Source organism: Malus sylvestris, chromosome 9 (assembly GCF_916048215.2).
Source record: "Malus sylvestris chromosome 9, drMalSylv7.2, whole genome shotgun sequence".
NCBI lineage: Eukaryota > Viridiplantae > Streptophyta > Magnoliopsida > Rosales > Rosaceae > Malus > Malus sylvestris.
Window position 1 is genome coordinate 5005517 of NC_062268.1, and position 24672 is coordinate 5030188.

General features: G+C 40.1%; 1 protein-coding gene and 1 pseudogene across 49 annotated transcripts in view; both read left to right on the forward strand.

Annotated features, from left to right (window-relative positions):
• LOC126582944 (uncharacterized) overlaps window positions 1-24672 on the forward strand; it is a 102992-nt gene that overhangs the window by 21410 nt on the left and 56910 nt on the right. The gene's annotated exons all lie outside the window — the stretch shown is intronic.
• LOC126582951 (uncharacterized) lies at window positions 12263-17794 on the forward strand (annotated as a pseudogene).

Sequence of the window (24672 nt, forward strand, 5' to 3'; positions counted from 1 at the left end):
AGAAGCCAATCACAACACGACACGTGTTAATGTCAGAATGAAACTAGAAACTCTCTTCTATAAATAGAGATCATTCTCTCACAATATTTCCTAATGTCATTTGTACTAAATCATTCACTAGTACTCACTAAAGGAGAGCTTGAACCTATGTACTTGTGTAAACCCTTCACAATTAATGAGAACTCATCTACTCCGTGGACGTAGCCAATCTGGGTGAACCACGTACATCTTGTGTTTGCTTTCCTGTCTCTATCCATTTACATACTTATCCACACTAGTGACCGGAGCAATCTAGCAAAGGCCACAAACTTAACACTTTCTGTTGTACCAAAGTCCTCACCGATTTTGTGCATCAACATTTGGCGCCGTCTGTGGGAACGACACTTATTCTCACTCTCTTTAGCTTTGTTAAGCTGGTTTCCACCATTTGTACACTCTCTTTTGACCAGGCATCCCTCTCCAACATGGGGAGCGACGGAAGCCACAACACACAGAATGACACCCCTCTTGCACCTAGTGTGAAGCAACGAAAGAAGGAAGGAAAGAGGGTTGCTTTTCAAGCTAAAGTCGATGAGCTAGAATCTTAAAACAACAAGATAGCAATGAAGAATGAGGTCCTCCAAGAGCAGTATGAGAAGCTCTTTAAGATGCTCCACGAAACTAGGCGTACTCAAACACGCGAACTCGTTACCCCTGTGGACATCAACCATCATCTGGATGCCTCCCAACAAGGAGGGTCACCTTCCTTCGACATGGGTATCCCTGATGAGGAGCGAGCTAATCATCAAAACATTGATCAACATGAGACTTCTTTCAACTCAGATGCTTCGACCCGAAACAGGAGAAGTGGAGGAAGACACCTTTTTGCAGAAAGGTTGGAAGGATCGAAATCCATTTATCATGACTGCCGAGACTTCCTAAAGCAATGTCAAGAGAATCTCCTCCACATAAGCTCGAAGATCAATGACCCAAGGGTTTCTGAAAGACTTGGTCCCCTCCCACGTCCCAGGCCGGCTACCAATTTGGGGAAAGGGCAACAAGTCCTAGAGAAACACGAAGGTATAGGGGGCTCAGAGATGTTTCGACAGACATACCTTGAAAGTCAGTACGGCGAGTCCAAGGAAAAATCACATGCTCTTGATCAAACCTTCATACTTCCAAGAGGAGATGAACATTTACGAAAGAAAGCTCCAGTGGTACATGACTCCACTCAAGACCTTCTTGTCATACAACTTCTTAAGGAAGTAAACAAGTTGAAGGCCGAACGACAAGCTGAGATACCTGATTGGAACCAACCTAGGCCTGGCCCTCTTACAAGGAGGATCCTCGACACCCCCTCCAAACAAAGACAAAGCAGAAGCTTGGCTTGCAACTCTATACTGGAAAAGAGGACCCGATTGAACACCTTAACCTCTTTGAGTCCACCATGGCATACCGGATGCATACCAACGAAGAGTGATGTCTTCTCTTCCCCTCCACCCTCTCTGGCGGAGCTCTAAACTGGTATTGTCGTCTTCCACCTGAGACGGTAGACTCATTTGAGGAATTAAGGAAACTGTTTGTTTCTCAACACATTTTTCAGACTGATCGCTTACATTTTGCAGATGACTTGTACACTATTCGCCAGAAGCCGGACGAGTCACTACGAGAGTATGCCAGTCGCTTTAGCCATGAGTATTCTCGATGCGCTGAGGTAGATGACAAGATCGCCCTCAAGGTCTTCACGGCAAGCCTTCGTGATTGTTTCTTCAAGTACATGATCAATGCCAACACTTGGAAGACTTACTCTGAGGTGATGGCATAGGCTTACAACCATGCCTCCGCCGAGGCAAGGACATATCAAGGGAAACCCCCCACAGCCACCCCTTATCAGCAAGTAGGGAGTGGAAGCCAGATCCAACCAAATGAGAAGACCTCGACCTTCCAAACAGCAGCGGTGCCTCCCTCTGCCTTACTTAATATTTTGCCAAGTCAACAGACATATCAATCTCAGGGCAAAAGGAAAGATTTCTATCCTCACTAGTCTCATTTTAGTAAAATGAGTAAGGGACACTACCGCGATAACCAAGGGTATCACCACGATAATCCCCGACCCCAGGCAGTCAACACAGTGGGTCAAGCACGTGTCCGGATAGCCCATATCCCGAGGTATGAGGCATACACACCTTTGAACGCCACATGCGTGGCCATTTACCCCAGCATAGCACACCTGATATCGAAGCCAAAGCCGAGGCACCTGGATTACAAGTCCACGAAGAACACAGGCACATTTTGTTGCTACCACGAGTATAACGGCCATGACGGCGAAAAGTGTATCACCCTTCGAGATCATATTGAAGCTTTGGCATGTGAAGGAAAAATTGATCAATTCCTCATTCACCCTTCAAGGGGTAACCGTAACCAACCCCAGGTGAATGTGATATATTCCATAAGTGGTGGCACACCCATATCTAAATCTTCCAACAGGGCCATGAAAAATAGTGAACGAGCTTTAAGGTATGGCCACCAAGTGTTTCACGTGGAAGACATTAGGGGAGGCAAGCATCAAAAGCCTAACTGGGATCTAATATGTTTCTACCTTGAGGAAGAAAGAGGTATCATCTACCCTCACCACGACCCATTGATCGTGGAAGCTCACATAACCAACTTTAAAGTACGACGAATCCTGGTAGACACGGGGGCTTCGGTCAATATCATGTTTGCCGAAGTTTTCAGGGCACTTAATGTAGCTGAACACTTGCTCGATCGCTCGATTTCCCTTCTGATAAGCTTCTCCGGTGATATTGTGCAACCTTTAGGGAGCATACACTTACCTTTCACCATTGGTACAGACCTTTACACATCTACCATTACCACTAACTTCCTGGTGGTTGATTGCCCAACGACATACAATGTCATCTTGGGATGCACAGGCATCAATGATCTCAAGGCCATGGTATCCATATATATGTTGTTGATAAAATTTCCAACCCACTATGGCAATGGTTACATCAGAGGAGATCAACTTAGTTCACGATCATGTTACAACACTTCGGTCAAGCAACAACACCTGCATGTGCCCAAGGAAACCCTTTCTATACATGACCAAGTCATAAAAACCAGCCCAGACGAAGCCAACTTGGATCTTCACGGTGGCAACAGTCAACCCGATGATCCTCGAGATGACTTTTTTACCCAGCAAGCACAACCCGCTGAAGAGTTGGAGAAGGTCTCTATATTAAAAGATTATCCGGATCGCATGGTGAAGATTGGCACCACCTTGTCACTACCCATTCGGTTGGCATTGATCTCTTTTTTGCAAGAGAACACTGAGGTTTTCGCCTGGTCATACGAGGACATGCCAAGCGTCTCTCCCGATATCATTTTTCATCGCTTAAGTATTGACCCCAAAACCAAGCCAGTGAGACAGAAGCGAAGATCCTATGACGTTGAATTTGTAGGAGACAATGAAGGCAGAAGTTGAAAAAGTCAAAGGCATAGGCTTCGTCCGCGAAGTCAATTATCCAATGTGGGTAGCAAATGTTGTCCTTGTTAAGAAGAATCCGACCAAGGAAAGTCTCCTACTCCAAAAGGTCTTGTGGAGAATGTGTGTCGATTACACCGACCTAAACAAAGGATGCCCGAATGATAGCTTTCCTCTTCCTCTCATAAATATACTTATAGACTCTACAACAGGGTGTGAACTCCTGAGCTTCATGGATGCTTACTCAGGATACAACCAAATCCTTATGAACCCTCTGAACCAAGAACACACAGCCTTCACTACTGACAGGGGACTATATTCACTAGTACAAAAACATGTTTGCGCGACGAAAACTTACGCGACGCATAAAATTAAGTCGCGCAAAGCCGTTTTGCACGACGTAGGTGTACGTACGTCGCGCAAAACGTCTTTGCGCGACGTAATTTTACGCGAGGATGTCCTTCGTCGCGTAAACTTTTGGTGCCAAACCAAAAGAATTTACCGTTTTTTCCCAACTTTGTGCGACGCATGCCCACTTACGTCGCGCAAAGTTGTTTTGCGCGACGTAGGTGGGGATGCGTCGCGCAAAGTCAACAACTTTTTTTCTTTTCATTTGATCAGTTTGGGAGGCAGAAACTGCATACCCAGTTGCAGCAACTACCTCCATTGCCCATCTCTCTCTTCAAAACCGTCTACCAGATCAGGTTTGAAGTTTGAATTGATATCAATTCTTTGTATTTTTTCGATTGCAATCCTTCCCCTTTGCTCTTAAACATGATGTAAACTGAATTAATAATATGTAGATCCTTCATGTGATTCATTTACGAAATTGAAATTGCAAAATCAAAGGAGATAACTATCTTGCTGATTTTCTTTTTCTCTATACACCAGATCTCTTCTTTCTGTAGCGACTTATTTGTTCGTACATAAAAGCAGAGGTGATAAATTAGTTGGGGAAGACAAATAGGCTTATATCCAGGTGAGGAGGACCCTGAGCACAGCTTAAGAAATTACTAGGAATAGCATTGTGAGGCCTAAATGTCAATTGGCCAGGACTCCATACGTGCGCAATTTTGGTCTTTAGTAAAAACATCTAAATGATGATGGGTATGTCCTTGATGAAGTACCCGGTTAGCTGTTTTTACGAAGGACAAAATACCGTATATGTATGGATTCAAACGCCACCATCAAATGGATAAGAAATTAGCGTCCAATCCATCGAAGCAATTCATGATGTCTCCAACATGTTGGAAGATTTAATTGGCAATGGGAAGTTAGACCCATTGAGATGACGAAGATGGTTTTCTCACGACGTTAAGAGTAGAAGTGTCATCTTGAGCTCCTAATCAATTGTTATATTCCTACTGTATATGGTTAATTTATGTCTCCACCACTCATGTATCATTCTTTGCATGCGATCCAAAAATAAGGATTCAATGACCAAAAAACATGGTTGTTGCAAATTCATCCAAATTCATGGGAAATAAATTATGCTTATATCTTTCTCATGATGTGTACATATTATTGAATTGATCTATTCATTTGTCAAAAAAGTGAACTAGTCGTGTTTAATTACATCAAATTTGTCAAGCTGATGTTGCCTAGCTGGTATTCGTGTCGCCTACTTGCCAATACGTTGAAAATACACTCACTACTTGCATAGAATTTCATAATTGTAGGTTGTATTTGGCTTGGAGACATTGTGTTTTTACTTTCTTTACCATATTTTGGTTCAGAAAACCAGCAGTTCCGATGACTGGAGGAAAGTCACTCTTCAGCTGGTACTCACATTAGTTACGCGAACAAGAGCTACTGCTTACGTAAGGTTAATGATGGTGCTTGTCTTACTAACAGTTTCACAATAAGTGAATCCGTGATAGGTGACATGGTTTTCTGATAAGTTGCAGTCTTTTGGATATTATGCAAGCTATTGCAGATATGAATGGTGCAGATATTCGTCTTACTCTTCAATCATTCAACAGCCACTGAGCACAGCTTAAGAAATTACTAGGAACAAGAGCACGGCTTAGCGGCCTTCTTTTAGTGTAGATAATATCATTTGTTAGAGAAATTTTATATATATATATAACAAGGAAGAAAATGAAAGAGGACAAATAATAAGAGAGCAGACACATGATCGCCTACAAACTTCCATGTAAACCCAGCCTGCTTTATTCGTTTTTTCAGACCGATTAAACAAAGCACAGAACTTATTCCTCCTTTTTTAATCCCTTATTAATCCCAAGTCTATGTCTTAAGACATTCTTTATCTTCAACTACTTGCATGTTTGACATATCTTAATAATATTTCGTGAGTAACATTTAGCTCTGAGTACTTATCAAACAGACATTAAGATGCTGCCAATCCTCAGACTGCAGCCTATCATCATTTGAACACTTGTTCAAGTTTACAGTTTTGATCCCCTGTCAACACCTACTCCCTTCTTTGTTTTGATCCAACACCTTATTTCAAATCTGCAAATAGTCACTTGCTAAGAGAATGAGCAATGTAACTGTTGCATTTAGAAGTCGGATTGTGTCAGTCAAGTGTAAGCAGGCAATGAGCCTTTTAGTAACGCCATCTTCTTATGTTCATAGAAGTCAGCAGTCTGCAAGTTTAAGCACCTTGTTTGTACAGTTTTACGTTTGTGTACCTAGTTCCATTCATAAGTCAGATTTTATCAGTTGATTGCAAATGCAATCAGCAAGCAGAATATGTCAATGTATTTAGTAACAAATGTCTCATGCTTAGTAAATGACTTGCGTATTATCTTCGTAAATTGGCTTTCATAACTTGTATAAGATTAGCAGCATCCATAAATTTCTGTAGGGAAAGTTTTGAAATTGGATTTGTGCATGATATGGGAATTTGTGAGGATGTATGTTTGCTCTTGTTGTCTGTGGTCCTCCCCTGCCTTTTTCTTTAGGTTTGGTTAAAGTCTAAGCTACATCTCTTTCTTATCATAAGTCGCATGCAGAGAGAGAAGATGATGACGATGGTCCTGTATGTATATATATATAGCTACCTCTTCTTTATTTTTATGATTATATGATTACTAATTAGTCATTTTACGTTGATCATATTGATTAATCTAGAATGTTAAATCTAGTATATTGTTCTTGCAGACTTGTATTTTGAAGGTGAGCATATGTTGTTTAGGGGGTTCCAAGCTATGGCCACCCCACTTCACTAAGCTGTGGCCTCCCAAGTTCATAAAAACAAAGACGGCTATTACATGTTGCAAAGGATGTGCTCACAAAATCAAGAAGAAATTGCAGAAACTTAACGGTACAAAATCAGTTTTTTACTTCCCTCTTGCAGTTGATCATCAAATTAGGAATATCTGCACAGATAAAACCGGTTAAAAATTCTTAACAAAAATTAAACTAGGAAACGATTTGATTAGAACTTTGTAATTGGTTCTGTTTGTTCTTATGGTATTAGTTTGTTTCTTTTCACTTGTTACTACCTTTTGTAATCAACTTTTTCACTGTCATTATTTACTCTGATTGGTGATGACAGAGGCATGGCTATTGTATCTCATATAAGAGGAGAACTAATAAGGAGAACTAAGGACTAAATTAAGAGATAGATACGTAAAGTGAAATAAAGGGTGCATAAATCACTTTATATTAAAATGAAGTCTAAGAGACATTTAACTACATTTGAGATGTCACAGTGTACATAAATCACTTTATTTTCTTCGCTAAATTAATTTTTATTAATTTTATCTATTTTATTTAGTTTTAGTAATTATTGTGATTTAGTTTATTTGTATGCACATATTTTTGTACATCACCTACAAAATTGTTTTGTGTTGTACTAAGTTAATACTACTTAACTTCATACCCTTTTCTCAGGAAAAGCTTAGTTTCCCGTTTGAGAATTAGTTGGATTTCGTGCATGGATGTGAAAGCATGACTGCGGTCCAATTAATTATTGAATTGTCCCATTTTTTGGACAGTTTGGGAATGCCCTAGTTATGTGTTGTAGTTTGCGGTCCACAGATTAGCTTTCGATAGTGGAAATTTTGGTAACATTTCCCGATGTTCTTTGAGTACACGGTGGATATTATGTATCTACGACGTGCACTTGAAGAACTGTAAGGAGATGCTGGGAAATTAGCCCACGTCGAAATTTAATCCATTGGAATCGTAAATTACGGCACATAACTGTGCATTCTTGAATGGGATAGGGCCCTGACCAGAGGAATAAGGTGACAAGACAATAGTTTTCATGTCCTAATCTGTCTCATAATTTGCTTCAATTGTACTTAATTCCAATTTTTGAATAAAATGAATGAATGCCAGCAGCGGTGTAGATTTTCAATGGCATCCAATTTCATATAGTTTAATTAGTTATATCTCCATTTACCTATATACCTATTCATTCCAATTTTATATGATCGCTTGATGCAAAACTTTTCTAGATATTATTAGTTGTAGCAGTTGCATCTCTTAAAGATCTATACAACTTATTCTCACTGGTTCACGGTGGATTTTGCAGTTACTTCTCGAGCGTGGGGAAGCACGAAGGGTTATTCCTTGGTAACACATTTATAAGGATTCCGTTGTAGACGTTGTTGTAATTCTTGTACTTTTATTCGGATTGCAGACAAAATGGACAAACAGTGGATACATAATCATAATAGATGTGTTGTTGAGTACTTGGATGGAATACATGCGTTCATTGAATTCGCAACTAGACATAACCTAGGTTCAACTCATATCCGATGTCCATGTAGGAGGTGTAACAACTCAACGTGGGAGACATTCAAGAATGTTTGATTTCATTTAGTAAGAAATGGGATGATGGAGACCTATACTACTTGGTGTCATCATGGAGAACGATTAGACCAAGCTTCGTCTTCATACGTGACACGAGTGGAAACTGTTGAATCAAATGTGGATCCTAATGAACAAGTTATGAATATTCTAAATGACGTTTATTCATACGCCTCGAGCAACACCAATCAGGAAGGGGGAGAAGAGGGAGATGACGGCCGTCCAACCATGGACAGTGAGGCATTCAAAAACTACGAAAAACTATTGAAAAATGCCAAGCAAGAATTATATCCAGGTTGTGAGAACTTTTCAATGCTCACAGCAATTGTGGAGTTGATGCATGGCAAGATCAAGTTTCGTTTGTCAAACAAGTGTTTTGATTACTTTTTGGGAGTTATCAAAAGGATGGTTCCAAAGGAGAATTGTTTACCTAAAGATCATAAAAGTGCCCAAAAAGTGTTGAAGGGTCTCGGATTGGGGTATGAAAAAATTCATGCATGTGTAAATAATTGTATATTGTTCTATAAGGAGAACAAAGCGTTGGATAAATGCCCTGTCTGCAATGAGCCGAGGTTTAAAATGACATCACAGAATAGAAACACCAAGATTCCACAAAAAGTAATGCGCTATCTTCCATTGAAGCCTAGGTTGCAGCGATTGTACATGTCGATGCATACCGCAACCGACATGAGATGGCATAAAGAAGGATGGGTAAATGACGATGTTATGAGGCATCATGCATATGGAGAGGCATGGAAAGAATTCGATCGGATGTACCCTGATTTTGCAGCTGACCCGCGCAACGTCAGATTAGGACTTGCCACCGATGGATTTAATCTGTTCGGGGTTTTAAACCTAATGCACAACACTTGGCCGGTCGTCGTGTTTCCTTATAATTTGCCACCTTGGAAGTGCATGAAAAAAGAATACATGATGTTAATTCTATTAATTAACGAAGATCCAGGAAAGTCCATTGATGTTTATTTGCGGCCGTTGGTTGATGAGCTAAAAGATTTATGGGAAAACGATGTTTGTACATACGATAAATATACTGGGCAGATGTTCACCATGCGAGCGGCAGTGATGTGGACAATAAATGATTTTCCCGCTTATGCAATGGTTTCTAGATAGATGACTAAGGGTTATTTGGCATGTCCAATATGCAAGGAGAACGTAACATTATCTTGGCATGCAAGAAAAGTTTGTTATCTTGGTCATCGTAGATGGCTCCCTTGGGACAACGAGTGGCGTCAGAATGATAAATCCTTCGACAGCACAAAAGAAACTCGGCCAAGACCAAGAGAATAATCCAGAGATGAGATTTTGGATCAGTTAAACCGTTTGGAATTTGGTCATTTCGGCAAAGGGGTCAGTAACCCCAGACCAACTACACATCTGAACTGGACACACAAGAGTATGTTATTTGAGCTTCTGTACTGGTCAAAGTTAAAATTGAGACACAACCTCGATGTTATGCATATTGAGAAAAATGTGTTTGACACTTTGATCGGGACAATTCTAGACATTGAAAGAAAAACAAAAGACACGATCGAAGCTCGCCTCGATTTGGAACGAATGGGTATTAGGTCATCCTTGTGGATGAAGAATGTCGGTGGTACATTGAAGAAAGGCCATCCCTTTTTTACATTTAAGCCGAATGGGAAGAAAGAGTTTTTCAACTTTATTTCTTCTGTAAAGTTTCCAGATGGGTATGCTTCCAATATCTCGCGTTGTGTGAACGTGAAGGGGTGTAAATTTCAAAACATGAAGAGTCATGAATGTCATGTGATACTCCAACGCCTTCTTCCAGTTGGTATTCGACACTTATTGCCTCTTGATGTGGTGAAACCAATCGTGTTGTTGTCGAGATTTTTTTCGCAGTTGACTGCAAGGTGTTTGTGGAAGTCAGATGTTAAACAATTGCAGGACGACATAGTGAACGTCTTATGCAAGTTCGAACAGATATTTCCCCCAGCTTTCTTTACAAGTATGATTCACGTGATGATTCACTTGCCAGATGAGGCATTGCTTGCCGGACCAGTGAACTGTCGATGGATGTATCCAATAGAAAGGTACTTAATTAAGCGTCTATATATATATATATATATATATATATATATATATATATATATATAACATATTCATGATCAACGAACGCTTTGAATAATTTGTAGCATACCTTTTATTTGTGCATATATCTTGGTGAGTTGAAAACTTGTGTTCGAAACAAGGCAAAGCCCGAAGGATCACTTGTGGATGCATGGGTCACATATGAGTCACTTACTTTTTGTGCAATGTATCTTGAAGATGTTGAGACAGCTTTCAATCGTCCAGAACACAATAATGATGGTGGTGTCAGAAAAGAGAAACTGTCTATTTTTCCCCAAATTGCACGACCATTCGGCGATCCTGTAAAAGACAAATCGTTTACCAAAAAGGACATGGAGGTAGCGCATTGGTTCATACTCAACAATTGTGACGAGGCTTTGCCATACCTTGAAGAGCATGAACAATTGATGAAGCGGGAACATCCTTCACATTTATATGCCAAGAAGCACCGTGACTTGTTTCCTTCGTGGTTTCATGCACATGTAAGTTGTATGTGGTTTGAATTGAGCATATTTTCCAACTTGTTCATGCCCGTCTTTAAATTTGGTTATACTAACAAGTTAATTTTTTGTATATGTTATATTAGATGAACAAATTGAAGGAATTGAATTCACCCTCTTACGATGAAGAATTATATAACTTGGCGAGATGACCGCTTCACGTTGAATTGTTCTCAGGTTGTCATGTCAACGGGATCAAGTTCTTGGGGGAAACACGTGATGACAAGTTGTCTACTTAAAATAGTGGTGTCCATGTCCCAGGTGCGGGTGACAGTGAAGACATTGATTTTTTTGGCAAACTAACTAGTGTAGTACAATTGCTTTACAAAGATAGGTGTCAAGTGATATTGTTTAAGTGTCTTTGGTTTGATACAAACCCACATAACCGAACGAGTGTTAAGCGAGACCATGGTTTACTATCAGTAAACATTATGAGACATTGGTACGATGAAGACCCATACATTTTGGCAACAATGGCAAAACAAATATTCTATCTAGACGACCCTAAAGCTGGCAATGGTTGGAAAGTTGTTCAAAAGATTGATCGAAGAGGGCTATATGATATTCCATAACAAGATCATGATGACAATTATGATAACGTCGCTGACCAACAGTTATCATCTTCGATATAAATTGGTGAAGAAACACTCCGGGATACTAATATTGTCCAAGAACCGTTTGACATAGTTGGATTTCCTGAATTCGAAATATCAATTGACCTTGGTGATCTACCTCAATACAATGCATCGGAAGAGGAAAACGAAGATGAAGACAAATGGGAATCCGGAAATGATAGTAGTGAGGATAGCGAGAGTAATTATTGTAGTTCGGATGATGATTAATATAAACTTGTAAAGAAAAATCGTGCTTTTTCGTTTATAACCGTAAAAAAGTTTTGTCCCTTTACATAATCTCTGAATGTTTGTTTTTTGCAATTTTTGGCGTCTGCGATCTCGAAGCATATACAAACAAGTTTGACGGTTGGATAGTTGAAATTAGTTTTGTACAATGCGTTTCCCATCAAGTTCAATGGTATATATATTTACTAAGTTGATTTTAATTTATTTATTTTGTACTTATAACACTTAAGAAATTTAATGATATATATGTAAAAAAAAATTATTGTGAGTTTTTGTTAGAAAAATATATTATTGTGGGGTTTATGTAAAATAAATTTGAATTTGAAAGAAGTAAAATCACATTTTTAGTAATTTTTATAATATTTAAAAAATAAATAAAATAACAAAACCTTGCGCGACGTCTTAATGTAGTCGTTGAGCAAAACTACTTTGCGTGACGTCAATTTGTATACCTACGTCGCGTCAGATGTGATAATTTTGGCGCTCTAATAGTGAAAAATAGGCGTTTGTTTTCAATTTTCCAAGTTTGGCAAACTTTTGAACCCCATAGATCTCTCTCTTCCCGTATACCTCTCTCTTCCCACTCGCTCTTTCTTTCCCGCACGTAGACATGCATCTCTCCCTCTCGCTCTTTCTTTCCTGTACGTAGACCTGCATCTCTCCCTCTTTCTCTCTCTTTCCCGTAGACCTCTCTCTCCTCTTCGCAACCTTCAACCCCCAAATCTCAAAGCCGACGCGAAGTAGGTTCCCAAAATCAAGGTAAGGGTTTCTCATTTTCGATGGGTTTTTGTTATTTAGGGTTTAGGGTCAAATTGCATGTTGATTTCTGAGTACTTTGTCGAAATCTCCAGATAAAATTGGATGTTGGTTCTGATTTGATAGGGTTTCAGATTTGTGATGGTTTGAGGTTATGTGGGTCTGTTGATTTTGTTCAGTTGATAGGGTTTGAGGTTCTGATTTAGCACAGTGGTGGGTTTTCTCGAAGAACCTTAAAAACATGAATCCTTACTCTGTCGTCCCTATTACAAAATTTCAACTTATTTTTGTATATTTCTGAACCAAATATATATATATATATAGCATCTTGATCTTCTTCTTCACAGGGCATGTTCATCGGCTGTGAGGTGGTGGTTATCTGTCAGTCTCCTGGTGAAATTCTCAATCTTTCTCTCTTAATTAAGTGTTAATCATAGCTTTTAAACTGTTTTTCTTTCACTCATCAGTCATCACATCCACACTCAGCTCATCCTTCTCCAAATTAAACTCATTTTCTGGGTTTTTTTTTCTTTCAAAAGGGAAATCTCAGTCACAAGGACATGTAAAGTTCATTACCCGTAAATTTCATTTGGTTTTTGTTACAAATGGAACAGGAATGGCTTACTTGCAATTTAGGACTTGTAATTTGATAATAATAAAAGAAGGACGTCTGTTTATTGAGAGATGCCTAGGACTGGTTTGATGTTTGTCAACGAAAGTAAGCTTTGAATTTCAGTAGGCGGTGCTACCAAGCTTCGAACTTAATTTGACCTACCACCATTTGTTTTACTTCGAATTAAAACATGGAGAGATCCTGCTATAGATTTGTAAATATTATGCTAGCAAAGTCTTTTGAGCATTATGATTTTCTTGTCCTGTAGCAGCATAATAATGCTCATATATGATGCTAACTGTTACATCCCAGACTCAATCGTCAGTTAATTATATTATGAGTGAGTTCGGGAATAACATGAACCTAATAGGTAAATACCTCAGAAATTTTCCTTTTGCTTATTTAATTGGCATTGACTTGCATATAGTATTCATGCATGTTAGATGTATTCTGGAATATCTTGTTCTTTTAAATAGTTGTTGTGAAAAACCTGTATTCTTGTTCTGAAGAATGAGCCCTGCATATGGCTTTTCCAGATTTGTAGGAAGTGTTAACTTTTCACAGGGGATTGAAACTAGAAAACATTTGATGCACATACTTATATATGATATGCCTGATTGCTTAACCCACTGCCTCAAGCTATTACGGTATTACCTTAGATGAGAATTTTACTTGAATAGACTTAAGCAGTGCAGGACCCGACCATTTAAATACTGTACTTTTGAGCAGTTGCATTATAACCCACATATCCCATGTAAAGTTTATTCTAAACCTTTCATGAGGTGGAACAAATTAGTGAAAAAATCTATCATTTTTGCTCACAAAATACACATACTGCCACAGTTTAACTAATTTGATCCTTATATAGTGATTCTCTTTTAGGGTTTGTTCAGATGCAAGAAAGGATTAGTTTAAATATTCTTGTATTGATATTATTGCTCTAATTACTTATATTACTTTGGTTGCTATTTTATTAGTTTCAAATGCAAGAAATGATTAGTTTCTAATGTTATATTTGTATGGTTCATAAAGTGTATAGATGTCGCAGTTGATCACTCGTCGTCGGAGTGTGTCCAATGCAGCTCCTGCATTATCAGCATCTAGTGCTCCAGGTGTGAGTGCTCCAAGCGTGAGTGCTCCATTGATTGGGGAGCCTACACCCCTTACGGAGGCTACTCCTACGACGTCCCAGGTGCCCGTATCATCAACGTCATCAGTGTCAGTTCAACCCCTCAGTGCACGGCGGCCTCCCTAGCGCCGCCGCGAGCCGGAGCCTTCTGATCACACTTCCTTGTCCTCCAGAGTCGAGGATGGGGCCTCCCAACCAGGTAGTTTTTTTTCTAATTCTCACTACGTTGCATTTTTTTTTCATTTCAAAACTATTACTTTTATGATTGTGAAAATGTGTTGCGGGTTGTGAATTACTGTTTTAAGGTACTTTTATGATTAGGGGAGGTTTTGCTGAATTTTTTGTACAAATTTAAGCTTAGGGTTTTTACCATTAAAGTTTTTTTGGGCAGCTAAAAAAAAACACCAAGGGGCCCAATCGAATGTTGAAGGAGCTACAGCTTGTACGTATGTCTGCCTCCTTGATCAAGATTGCGTATGATGAGCGACATTGTGGAGCGGTTACCTCACAGCAGCATAACAGCGTCGTTAATTGCTGTGGTTTTATTATTAGGAATTTTTGTCCTATGCGGTGGGAGAGTTGGGCAAAAATTCCCGATGAGACGAGGACCCTGGTGCAAGATAATTTGGAGGTTAGTAAATTAATTTTTAGCAAAGTCAACATCTTTCTCTGCTTAAACTATTGCAGGGCCATCATCTTGATTAATAAAGTCAAGATCTTTCTCTCAATTTCTGTTTGGTTGCTAAGAAAATGTAGGGGGGAAAGAGAAATCAGGTGCATTTCATTGTTTTGCACCTGATAGCCGAGTGTTGTTGTGGTGAATAATTTGGTCATGTATTTTGCACACTCTTCTTCTATTCATAATTGGGAGCAGGTGTGGTCCTTTAGTTTTGGTTAATTTCAGTGATTTGCGGCACTGTTCTTTGTTGTCTGAATGCTTCATGGGAAGGAAATTGAAAAATAATTCCGTTAACCAATGTTAAAATAATGATTATGTTGGTTAGGTGGAAGGATTACTATCTTATCTGATGCATATTTATTGGTTTTTAGTTTTGGTCTACGTCCTTGCTTAATGATTTATGATAGTGTTTAAGTGAGTATGCATGCCGTCTCTAGTACATTGCTTTGCTTGTGTTGTGCATCAGTTAACCTGATCCATAGTATCCACTGGTTGAGCAACATCGTGATACCTAAACATTATGCCTATACATGCTGTTTTGTTTTAATCATTAAGTGCTTCTTGGGACTGGCTATACTAATCAAATAATCTATCTTTTACCGAGCGAGTCCTATGTATGGTTCTTGACTTTGCCTCAATTTGATAGTGAATTGTTTTTAGTTGTTGTCCTGGTTTTATTTATTAAAGTGAACTACGAAAGCAGCCTTAAATAGTCAAGTTAAATCCTTTGTTGAGAAATTGTGCTAAGGAAAGGAATTTGATAAATAATTTGAGTGTTAACCTTATGGTTTGAACATTAAAGGTTTGACACTTGCGTGAAGCTGAGGTTTGACACTACTTTCCGAACTAGTATGAATGATCCTATATATAAAAATTGTTTATAATTTTGTAAGCTTCCTGTATATTACTGTAACCACTTTCTACACATTTACTTACCTTCTTATGAAGTTTTTCTTCGAATCTGCTAATATTTGTTGGGTCATTTAGAAATGACATGCTTACTACATGCTATTCTTAGTGGGTTGCAGTTGGACAAGAGTCTCATAAACATGTTACACAATTTGATTTCTGTAGTTGCAGCAGCATAATTTTCATTCTGTCAGTTTTACTACTTCTGGATTGTAAGCACAACCAGTTTAAACAGGCATGATGTTGTAAATTACTTTAACGAAGCTCACATCTTAAGGGGTAAATTGGTTTTTGGTTGTAAAAATTAGAGCATGTCCTTAGTAACAGCTATTTGGAAGCCAACATGATTAACTGACTGTTAAAGTGGGATATGAAATGCTTGTATGCAATAGGTTATCTTTATGGAATTGCATTAAATTGTACATGCATGACTTTTTTTTTCTTTTTGGGTAAAGTATATATAATAGTAGTTGGCTTACATCCTAACAAATCATTTAACATGCTACTGGAATAGTTGATCTTGAGTTACAGTCAGTGCAGTTACAACCTCTCTATAAAATGTTGAATTTCCACCTTTGGTCTCTGTACCGGTGGAAAGAGGCTCGCATGGGAGATCAAAACCCCACTCTTGAGATCTTTCAGAATATAAACATTATATTGTTTGCTTCCTAACAAATTAAGATTCTAGTTATTATTGTAAACCGACAAACTTTATCAGTATCTTATAAACTAGTTGTCAATTATTCTGATACATGGTCATTTTGTTTGTCATTTTGTTTTTCATATTTGTAGGTCGTTTTTGAAATGGAGGACATATCCCCTGAGGTCAGTGCCTACTTAGAGGAGACCTTTGCAAGCCAGTACAAAGATTGGAAGAGCGCTCTTCACAAGCATTTTTAGCTATGGGAATCTCCGGAGATTGCTCGCCTACAGGGTTGCCCACTCGAGTATAAGGAGCGGCGAGAGGATTGGGAGTGGCTCTGCACACATTTTACGGATCCAAAATTTGTGGTATGTACATAATACTTTAATAATAATTTATTGTTTTTGTTATTTCATTTAAGCTTTTTTTAATAATTTCTTTCAAATAGTCGCACTAACATGTATATTGTATGTTTAACAGAATAAATCTGTTGTTGGCAAGAAAGCTCGGGACTCAAAGACACTTCTCCACCATTCCAGTTCGAAGCCCTTTTCGTATAGGGTTGAGGCACGACGTGAGGTAAAAGTATATTAATTTTGAAATTTTATACAATCTATTTTTTATTATTGATTAATAAAATTTTCTTAATGTTTTTTTTTTCTTTAGAAGGGTTCTAAGTTCCCACAGATTGACCTGTTCAAGCATGTTTACGTTCATCCCAACAATGAGAATAGTGACCAGCTTTATGTAAGTATATGTAATTGTTATTTTTCTTATTTTTATGAATCGTTCAAATATTATTTATATTTTGTTATTAAACATAGTGGAAAAGAGCACTGTTATTCTCCAAGAAGCAACATCGCAGCTTCCCCCAAAGACCCCGATCGAGGACGTCATTGTACCCAAGGATGCAGATGTTCAGATCGTGATTGAGGTCCTGGATCAGAAGTTCGGTCGTCATCATGGTAAGGTTGTTAGGTGTACGGGGAAGGCGGGGGTTCGTGAAACGGGTGCCTCTTCTTCCAGATTGTCCACAGGAGAGGTCAATTCCTTGAAGGAGGAAGTGACAACCCTAAGAGGTCAGGTTACGGCCCAGGGCGACCACATTAGGGCCCAGGACGAGAGGATGAATATGATTGTTCAGGCCTTAGCAATGTCTGGCCTCCAAATCCCGACGATGCCAGCACCTAATGTTGCTCCACCTTCGACTTCCCAGCCACTTTACCCAGATGATACCGAGTAGCATGATGTATTAAACTTAGAAGACTTGTAGTTTTTTAATTTCTTGTTCGGACAAACGTACATTTTCATATATTTTATAATTAATTACTTTTTCTTGGTTTATTAATTATTGTTTAGAATTTAATTATAATATTTATTAAAAATTAAATAAAAAAATATAAATGACAAAAAAAAAAAAGGTTTGCGCTACGCAGTGCCTACCTACGTCGCGCAAAGCTACTTTGCGTGACGCAGGACCTACGTCGCGCAAATTTACTTTGAGCGACGCAGTGCCTACGCGACATAGGACCGTCGTCGCGCAAAGTCAAAAATACGTCGCCCAAAAATTAGCTAAACGAACCTTCATCGCGCAAGAACCGTCGCGCGAAGGTAGTGAAGGAAGGGTTTGTGCGACACAGTGCCTACCTACGTCGCGCAAAGCTACTTTGCGTGACGCAGGACCTATGTCGCATAAATTTACTTTGAGCGACGCAGTGCCTACCTACGTCGCGTAAAGCTACTTTGAGCGACGCAGGACCTACATCGCGCAAAGTAGCTTTGCGCGACGTAGGTAGGCACTGCGTCGTACAAACCCTTCCTTCAATGCCTTCGCATGACGGTTCTTGGGCGATGAAGGTTCGTTTAGCTAATTTTTGGGCGACATATTTTTGACTTTGCGCGACGACGGTCCTATGTCGCGCAAAGTCTTTTTTGTACTAGTGATTGCTATAAAGTCATGCCCTTCGGCCTAAAAAATGCAGGAGCGACTTATCGGAGACTGGTCAATTCAATGTTTGCCGAACAGATTGGGAAGAGGATGGAAGTTTATGTTGATGATATGCTAGTCAAGAGCAAACATGCTAACCAACACATCACCAACCTATCTGAAACTTTCACCATTCTGAAGAGGTATCGAATGAGGTTAAACCCCAACAAATGTGCCTTCGACGTAGGCTCTGGCAAATTCTTAGGCTTCATGATAAGCCAACGAGGTATTGAGGCTAATCCCGAGAAGATCAAAGCAATCATCGACATGAAGGAACCGGTAACCTCAAAAGACATCCAAAGCCTTACTGGCAAGGTGGCAGCCTTAACTAGGTTCATCTCTAAGGCCACAGACAGATGTGCTCCTTTCTTCAAAGCATTTAAGGGAAGTAAAAAGTACATTACATGGACTGATGAATGTGCTGAGGTATTCAAGAACCTCAAAGACTACATGAGTAAAGCCCCTCTGCTCTCCAAACCTGAGGTTGGTGACACTCTCATTATCTATCTGTCGGTATCAGCTTCAGTAGTAAGTTCTGTTCTCATTCGAAAAGATGGTAATGTCGAACGGCCTGTCTACTACGCTAGCAAGGCCTTACAAGATGAGGAGACACGATACTCTAACATTGAGAAATTAGCTCTAACATTGGTCGTGTCTGCTCGAAAACTTCGCCCTTACTTCCAAGCACACTCCATCATCATGCTTACCAATCATCATCTTCGACAAATACTCCAAAGTCCTGACACTTCCGGGCGAATGATCAAATGGGCGATAGCATTGGGTGAGTTTGACATCTCCTACTAACCAAAGCCAGCTGAGAAGGGCCAAGCAGTGGCAGACTTCATCGCCGACTTCACATATCCTATTAACATTGTTTCTACGCCCAAAGAAGTGGTTTCATTACCCTCGGAACCTCAGAAAACAGAACCAACAGCCCCAGCATGGAGCCTATATGTTGATGGCTCATCCAACCAACAGGGTTGTGAAGCAGGACTAGTCCTTACGACCCCTGACAAAGTGGCAATGAAGTATGCTATTCGTTTCAAAGTTAAGGAGTCGAACAATGAGGCCGACTATGAAGCCCTCCTAGCAGGCTTATGTTTGGCCAAACACCTTGGGGTTAAACGAATTGATATCTTCAGTGACTCTCAATTGGTGGTTAACCAAGTCACCAACAACTTTGACGCTAAGGATAGCTCAATGGCAGCATATATGGCACAAACACAATTGTTGCTCAAGCACTTCCACTACCAGATCACCCAAATTCCTCGAGCGGCAAATAGTCATACAGATGCTTTGGCTCACCTCGCCTCAGCGGTGGAAGACAAGATTGGGAGAAGAATTCAGGTCGAATTGTTGGCAGCACCAAGCACCATGGTTGCGGAAGTGTGCAACTTACAACAGGGGGATAGTTGGATTACCCCGACTTATAGATTCCTTACTCATAGCACCCTTCCAAATGACAAAGTCCAAGCTAAGCAAATTCGATACAAGGCTACCTGTTACTTGATCATTAATGATCAACTTTACAAGTGGGGTTTTAACCTACCATACCTAAGATGCCTTACGCCCGTAGAGGCGAAAACTGTCCTTCGGGAAATACATGAAGGAGTCTGCAGAGATCATGCTAGATCTCGATCCCTAGCACACAAGGCTTTTTGCCAAGGATATTACTGGCCGACACTCTACCAAGATGCCATCAAAATATCCCGCTCATGTGATAAGTGTCAACGCAACGTAATTATTCCTCACTCCCCTCCCGAGCAGCTCACTCCTATGATCAGCCCTTGGCCTTTCGCCCAATGGGGACTTGATTTGATTGGCCCAATGCCTGCAGGGAAGGGCAAAGTTCGCTATGCAATCGTTGCAGTTGACTACTTCACAAAGTGGGCCGAAGTAGAACCCTTAGCAACCATTACTAAGGCAAAAATAGAAGACTTCGTATGAAAGAACATCCTTTGCAGATTCGGCATTCCCGATGCGATAATCATTGACAACAGGCGACAGTTCAACAACAATAAGTTCAGGATGTTCTGCTCTAAGTTCAACATCAACTTATGTTTTGCCTCCCCAGCTCATCCCCAGTCTAATGGACAAGTTGAAGCTATCAACAAAATAATCAAGCGAACTTTGAAAACCAACTTAGACAAGGCTAAAGGTTGTTGGCCAGAATTTGTACCCCAAGTTTTTTGGTCATACCGCACTTCGTATTAGACATCAACACGAGAAACCCCATTCTCACTTGCCTTTGGTACAGAGGCAGTTATCCCAGTTGAGCTTAAATAAGCAACATTTCGAGTCCAGAACTACGTGCAAGGCGAAAATGACAAACAACTTACCCTCAACTTAGATCTAGTTGAGGAACACAGAAACCAGGCTCACTTGAGGAATGTCGCCTACAAGCAGCGCATCTCCAACTACTATGACTCAAGGGTCAAACCTCGTTCTTTCAAAGTGGAGGATTGGGTATTAAAGAAAAGATTACTCTGCGACAGAGTCCCGAGTGAAGGAACACTTAGTCCAAACTGGGATTGACAGTTTAAAATTGTTGGCATCAGTCACCCTGGCTCCTACAAGCTTAGAAGCTCCGATGGCAAGACCATTGGCCATCCATGGAACGCTGATCACTTGAAGTACTATTACAAGTAAACTCACATTGTACAAGTGTTAAGCTTCAACAGTTCAGCATCCTATGTAACGAAGACTATTTGGCATGAATTCAATAAAGAGGTGATTTAGATAACTCGGTCCTAATCCTCTTACATTCCTAGCAATGAAACACTCGGGCCCAAAGCTTCAACTCCAAAGCTTCACCTACAAAAGCTTCAACACAAAAGCTTTACCCACAAAAGCTTCATCAATTGAGGACAACTACGAATTCTCAAAAGCTTTACACTATCTTGATCAAGATAGTGTGAAGCAAAATCAATTCATGGTACCCAACAAAAGCTTCAACTCCAAAGCTTCACCTACAAAAACTTCAACATAAAAGCTTCACCCATAAAAGCTTCAACACAAAAGCTTCACCCACAAAAGCTTCACCCACAAAAGCTTCACCCACAAAAGCTTGACCCACAAAAGCTTGACCCACAAAAGCTTCACCTACAAAAGCTTGACCCACAAAAGCTTGACCCACAAAAGCTTGACCCACAAAAGCTTGACCCATAAAAGCTTGACCCACAAAAGCTTGACCCACAAAAGCTTGACCTACAAAAGCTTCAACACAAAAGCTTCACCTACAAAAGCTTCACACTATCTTGATCAATTCATGGTGCCCAACAAAGCTTTAACCTCAAAGCTTCACCTACAAAGCTTCAACACCAAAGCTTCACCTACAAAGCTTAAAAATATATATATTTTTTCAGAAATTCAAAAATTCAAAAATTCAAAAAAAAAATTCAAAAATTCGAAGAAAAAAAATTCGCCTAGGTCTCCTCTTCTTTAGGCCTAACAACTTTCATAACAAATATATATATGAATGAGGAGTTTTGGGCTACCACTTAAAAAGGAAATGCCACATTCGTCAACTCCCTCGACCGGAGACTTGGGGGACACCTACCATATGCTACTGCACCTTGATATTCAGAAGTCTCACGACCACTCAGTGACTTGGATTTTTCAAGTCTCCAACCGAGAAGTTTTCCTCACTCGGGAAATTAAGGAAGTACTACCTCAACATACATGTTTCACTCTCAAAGCTTCAACATACAAGCTTCAACAAAAGAAAAAATTCAAAGAACTTAGTGAAGAAGGCCTTGGTGTATTCAACACAATACGTTGAAATGAAGCAAAGCTTGTTTATTGATATCTTCGATAAGTTACAAATATGTATATATACATGAATCAAAATAAACAAACAAGAGAGAGCCTTCACAAAGGTTGCTCATGAGAAGTCTCAGCAATCGGCAGAGCCCCAGAAAGAGTAGGCATCGGAAGGTGATCATTCGGAGCCTCAGTACTGGGTAGAACCCTAGAAGGAGGAGGCACCAAAGGTTGATCATTCGGAGCTTCATTACGCGGTACAGCCCCAGAAGACAAAGGCAATAAATGCCTTTGGAACAAACCCACAAACCTCTGATTATCAAGCAAAATCTGACCATCAGATTCCTGCAGCTGGTCAAGCTTCATCTTCATGTTTGTAGTATAGTCATGTGCGAGCATGTGCAATTGTTTATTCTCATGCTTGAGCCCTCTGATCTCCTGTTTGAGACTTATCACTTCAGCCGCCAATTATTCAACTTGGCGGGTTCGAGCAAATAGGTGTTGGGCCATATTAGACACAGAACCTGCACACTGAACACTGAGAGCCAGAGAATCCTTAACAGTCAACTCATCAGACCGTTTGGAAATTAGTCTGTTATCTTTAAGAGTGAGAAGGTTCTTGGCCACCACCGCAGCGGTTATATCATTCTTCATCACAGAGTCCCCAACGGTAAGAGGACCAGTAGGGGATAAGAAGAATGGGCGCCATATGTTGTCTTGAGAAGGCATGGCTGCCTCTTCACCAAAGTTCAAGTCAAAACGACGGTCGGAAGGGCCAGACATTCTCAGAAATGATGAAGGAGAAATGAGGTGCAATAAATCTCTGAAGTAAGGGGAAAATTCATACAAGCAATAACTCTCTGAATGTACTTCTTGCACACAATTGGTGCCCTTATAAAAGAAAGGGTAACAAGGTCGTTGGTTCAAAAATCGAAAAGGCATCACTCTTCGGATTTCAAAGAGACACCACTCTCCACACGCAACATCAGCTCCTCGGGTACCACAGATAACTTTGCCAAAGATCTCTGACAAAGTTTAGACATATAAATTTTGAAGGTCCAGCTACCCTACTATTACTCACAAGGGTAAAGGAACAACACCACTACTTGATAACTGAAGAGTCCCTATGTGTGTCAACCTCCGTGCTCCGTGGCAAGGTAGATTGGCCAAAATGCCCAACCTTTACTCATATTCGAGAAAACACTCCCAATAAGATTACTTTCTAAAAAATTGAAGAGGCACCGCTCTCCGAATCTCAAGAGCCAGACTCCCAACAGGATTGTTTTCTCAAAAATCGAAGAGGCACCGTTCTTCGAATCTCAATAGCCAGATCCCCGACAGGATTGCTTGTTCGAAAACCGAAGAGGCATCGCTCTCTGAACTTCGAGAGCCAAATTTCCTTGGATAAAGCTTGTCTGCAATCTTCACACGCAACATCAGCTTTCCAGATACCACATACCACTTTTTCAAAGTGCTCTGACAAAGTTAAAACACGTGAAGCTTGCAGCTCCCACTACATTGCTACGACCAAGAAGGGTAAAGGAATAGCATTATTACTTGCTTAAAAATCAAAGAGGCACCGCCATCTGAATCTCTAGAGCCAGACTTCCAACAAGATTACTTTCTCAAAAATTGAAGAGGCACTGCTTTCCGAATCTCAAGAGCCAGACTCTCAATAGGATTGCTTTCTCAAAAATCGAAGAGACACCGTTCTCCGAATCTTAAGAGCCAAACTCCCAATAGGATTACGTGCTTAAAAATCGAAGAGGCATCGCCCCTTCGAATCTCGAGAGCCAGACTTCCAATAGGATTACTTTCTCAAAAATTGAAGAGACACTGCTCTCCGAATCTCGAGAGCCAGACTTTCAACAAGACTGATTTCTCAAAAATCGAAGAGGCACAATTCTCTGAATCTCGAGAGCCAGATCCCCGACAGGATTGCTTGTTCGAAAACCGAAGAGCACCGCTCTCAGAACTTCGAGAGCCAGATTTCCTTGGATAAAGCTTATCTGCAATCTTCACACGCAACATCAGCTTTTCGGATACCATATACCACTTTTTCAAAGTGCTCTGACAAAGTTAAAACACGTGAAACTTGCAGCTCCCACTACATTGCTATGACCAAGAAAGGTAAAGGAATAACACTACTACTTATTGTTAGGGATACTCCTATATATGTCGACCTCCATCCTCCACAGCCAGGCAAACCTGCAAATAAAAAAATGCTCAACTTTTCTTCACATCCGAGAGGGCACTCTCAGCAGAGTCTCTCGAAATACTTAGCTTTTTTTCCTCCCGATAATATCTCTACAAACAAGCCACGCCAGAGCAAGAGTATCTCATATCACCAGGGTTAAAAGAAAGAGTATCCCATATCATGTTTTTTCCCTGTCTTTTCCTTTGGCATCATTCTTACCTGCAAGACAAGGAGAAAGAGAGCAATCAGTCAGCACTTAGAATCAAGCTTCCAGTCAGGA